The following is a 4899-nucleotide window of genomic DNA, read 5'->3' on the forward strand; positions in this document are numbered from 1 at the left end:
ACCTTTGAGGAATAGAGATATTAATAAAAGCATATTTTAGAGAAGGAATAGATACACCAATAGAATTATATTTAGCAGATGATAGAATTATAAAACCTAGAAAAAAACGTATAATAACTACCATAAAAGGAAATTTAATATACCAAAAATTTAAATTTATAATAAGTGCGAATTATTCAGTAGCAATAACAGATAAAAATAAAGATAAATCATTAGTATTATATTGAAAAATATCAAGAATAGAACTAACCCTAGGAAGTAAAATATTTATAGCAAGATGTAAAAATCTATATGTATTAACAACAAAACATAAAATAACAAGAAAAAATAAAATTAATAAAATACAAATAGAAAATTCTTTTGAACAATTCGTAAAAATAATTGATAATAATGATTATAGTTACAAGAATATAGATATAGAAGAAGATTTAGAAATAATAAATGATAGAATAAGTACATGAAAAAGAATAGCTCATGAAAAACCTGAATCATCAAGCTCATCAAAAAGAACAAGTTATGAAACAACTTCAACGGTTAATTTAAACCACTATTACATAACGGGAACAATAAATAAAAAAGAATATTTAATACTCTTAAACACAGGACAAGAAGAAAATTATATAGCAAAATATCTAGTAAAAAGTGAAGAAATAAAATCTAATAGTAATATATGCCCAGATCTACCAAGGAGTCTAATAAACATTAAGGATACGACAGAAAAAGAAATAATAATAATAGGAGTTAGAAAAAAAATAGAATTTGAAATAAAGGAAGAAATGCAAAAAAGCAGATATAATATTAGGAATAAAATGGTTAGAACAAGTAAAACCATACAATATAGAACATATACAATTATCTATAACATATAATAAAGAGAAATTATTCATAAAAAGAACTTTAACATGATATGAAAATATATGTACCTGTAAAAATAATAGTAGAAGGATATATAGTAGGTATTATACACCTATGATAGATACAGGAGCAGAAGCAAACTTATGTAGATACAACTATTTACTAGAAGGTAAATGGGATAAGCTATAAGTATCAATAGTAGTCAAAAGATTTAATAATGAAGGAAGCTTAATTACATATAAAGCTAAGAATGTAAAAAACAGATATGGGATAAAATAATAAAAATAGAAGAAATCTATAATTATGAACTAACATAAAAAAATATGCTTTTAGGAATGCCATTTTTAGATAAATTGTATCCACATATAATAACTAAAATAGATTGGTGGTTTACAACACCATGTAAACAAAAAGTAAGAGCAAAAAGTGTTATTAATAAAATAAGAAAGAAAGCTGATTGGATAAAAGGAAGTGAAAAAATTACACAAAAGTTAGAAAATATAAAAAATACAGAAGACACAGTAGAACTAGTTGTATTTTCGATAAATAAAAAAGAAATAACCATATTTCCAATAGATAAGGTAGAAATAATAAAGAAAAGATTAAGACAATTATATAGTGAAGATCCATTAAAAGGATGGAAAAAACATAAAACTACTATAAAAATTGAATTAATAGATAAAAATAACATAATAACTCAAAAACCATTAACATGTAATTTTGACGATTTAAAAGAATTTAAAATGCATATAGATGAATTATTAAAAAAACAATATATACAAAAAAGTAATAGTAAACACAATAGTCCAGCATTTATAGTAAATAAACATAGTGAACAAAAAAGAGAAAAAAGTAGAATGGTTATTGATTATAGAAATTTAAATGCAAAAACTATGACATATAATTACCCAATACCAAATAAGATATTAAAAATAAGACAAATACAAGGCTATAATTATTTTAGTAAATTTGACTGTAAATCAGGATTTTACCACTTAAAGTTAGATGAAAATTCTAAGAATTAACCGCATTTACGGTACCATAAGAATTTTATGAATGGAACGTATTACCATTTGGATATAAAAATGCACCAGGTAGATACCAATACTTTATGGATGGTTATTTAAACAATTACCTAATTGTATAGTATACATAGATGATATACTACTATATACAAAAACCAAAGAAGAATATTTAAAATTACTAGAACAATTTACAAATATAATAAAAAAATCAGGAATAAGTTTAAGCGAAAAGAAAGCTGAAATTATGAAAAATCAGTAGAGTTTTTAGTAATACAAATAGATAAAAGTGGAGTAAAAATGTAACACCATATAGTACAAAAAATAATAAATTCAAAAGAAGAATTAGATACAAAAAAGAAATTACAATCATTTTTAGGATTAGTAAACCAAGTAAGAGAATATATACCAAAATTAGCAGAAAACCTAAAGCCTTTACAGAAAAAATTTAAAAAGGATGTAGAATATAATTACAACAAAAAAGCTAAAAAACAAGTTCAGAAAATAAAAATACTTTGTAAAGAATTACCAAAATTACAATTCCCAGATGAAAATAAAAAATTTACATGTATAGTAGAAGCAGACGCAAGTGAATATAGTTATGGAGGAGTACTTAAATATAGGTATGAAAATGAAAAAATAGAACATCATTGTAGATATTACTCAGGTACATTTAATGAAACAGAAATAAAATAGGAAATAAATAGAAAAAAATTATGTTCATTATATAAATGTTTATTAGCCTTTGAACCATATATTGTATATAACAAATTTATTGTGAGAACAGATAATACCCAGGTTCGATGGTGGTTAACAAGAAAAATACAAAACTCAGTTACGACGAAGGAAATTCGGAGATTAGTATTGAATATATCAAATTTTACATTTACGATTGAAGTAATCAAGACTGACAAGAATGTTATTACAGATTACATATCAAGATAAAGCTACTCAAACTGATTTACCAATTGAAGAAGCTGATGTCAAAGATACCCAAACAGACTTAATATTACAAGTGTTTGAACAAATGAAGTTATTACAAGAATGAGTTATCACATTAACTACTGAAGTTACAAATGTAAAAGTGCAGGTTGACCACTATAAAAAACAAGAAGCTATTAGCAAAGATACTGTGTAGGAAGAGCACATTAAAAAACTAGACCTAGAAGGTGACGATGAGAAATACCTAAAAACTCAAATTACTAACGAAATTACAGTTACAGCTACAGGCACAGGTATTGTATCCAAGGGAAAGAATATAGTCACTCAAAATAAACCTGAACCACCAAAGAAAAAGAATTATAACCTCAACCAGATATTCTCAAAACCATAGACACCAAATATACAAAAATCAGAGTCATCTATACCTCCCCAGATACACACATATTCCGAATCACTCAATCAACAAAAGCAGACTTACAACCATATCACTCGTACATATATTGATAATATTTATACCTTACAAAAATTGTTAAATACAAAACCTATCCAGAATAAAGATTTAGCAAAACAAAACCAAGGATATATTACACAAAAATGTCAGAACTATAACAAACTTATTGCTTTGCCTGACACCAGTGCAAACTTAATTGCTTCATGTTACTATTATAGACTATTATCTACAGTTTACACAACTACAGTAGAAGAGTTAACAAGAATTCTAGATATTCACAAAAAATTTATGGATTATAAAAGGATTACGAAGGAACAATTATTCTATGTTCGTTTCTACTCAGCACCAGTAGAAATATTATTTGATGAAATAAAATAGACAATTACTATTGTCAAGATAGGAATGACACAAGAATATATTATCCCTGAAGAAATATGTGAACAAGAAGAGATAACCAAAAATCAGATACCAGACTTCTATCAAAACAAGAGAGTTATTGGACTTAGCAGTATATTGACTGAGTTAGCAAATAATTATATAAATCAAAACTCAGTTTGGATTTACTATAACAAAAATCAATTATTGGTTTACTCTACTTGTAAAAATATTAGAGAAAATGACAGAGAAGAGATAAGAAAATGGGTCATAATGATCCTAAAACCAGAAGAGTTACCAGTCACAAGATCTATTACGAAAGGAGTTATTTCAGAAGAAGCTATGGAACAATTCTGTAAACAAGTTGGCCAAAGATACGATGACCACATATGCAGCAGATGTAGTGGAAGACACAACTTTATTCCAGATGTGATGCTACAATATAAAGAAGATAAAAAAGCAGCAGATACGACAAGAAGAAGATAAAAAAAAAGACAGTAAAGGAGCAATAATAGAAGAAGACAAGGCATTAAAGATAGGAAAATGACATATAAGAAAAAACTAAACTTCTTACGTAAATTACTATAAAGTTTTAATAGCCTTTTTGACTTTTCTTTTCATTTAATAGGCTTTTTGACTTTTTGGACAAAAAACTTTTATTAGTCTTAGTTAGCTTTTAAGTCTTTGCTTTTCAGAATGTAAAGACTACTTTGTAAATTAAGAAATGTGTTAAGTGTGTTAATAGTTTACACGCTTTCTTAGGATTATAAACAGAGAGCATTTTGCTCAGTTAGAGGTAAGTCTTCATGAGTTGAAGCAAAATCCTCTCTTGTACACAAAAAACTTTTGAATTATTTAATAAAAATAGGTATATTTCCAAGGAAAAGATATGAATCATCAAACAGCTATGGAAAATCTAGAATTATCAGATTTACCATAACAGGTATATTTATTTATGATTATGAATAACTAAGTTCATAAATTCCTGAAAATCATGATATGATAAAATAAGTTAATGTTAGTTACTTTATAGTAGAATTATTCGAAAAATAGCATGTTAAGAAGTTTATTAGCAAAGTGGAAAAGGAGAAAAATCCCTAAGAACTATGTCATCCTAAAGGTGAAACCGGTGAGGCAAGAAAGCCATGATAGGGGAGTAGCCAGAGTAAAGACGTTGTTTAAGGAAAAAGTATCCAGATTACCATGCTAATAGTGACCGAAGAACATGTTATTTAAGAATAATTCTACTATAAA

This window comes from Capsicum annuum, chromosome 8 (genome assembly GCF_002878395.1).
Source record: "Capsicum annuum cultivar UCD-10X-F1 chromosome 8, UCD10Xv1.1, whole genome shotgun sequence".
NCBI classification, from domain to species: Eukaryota; Viridiplantae; Streptophyta; class Magnoliopsida; order Solanales; family Solanaceae; genus Capsicum; species Capsicum annuum.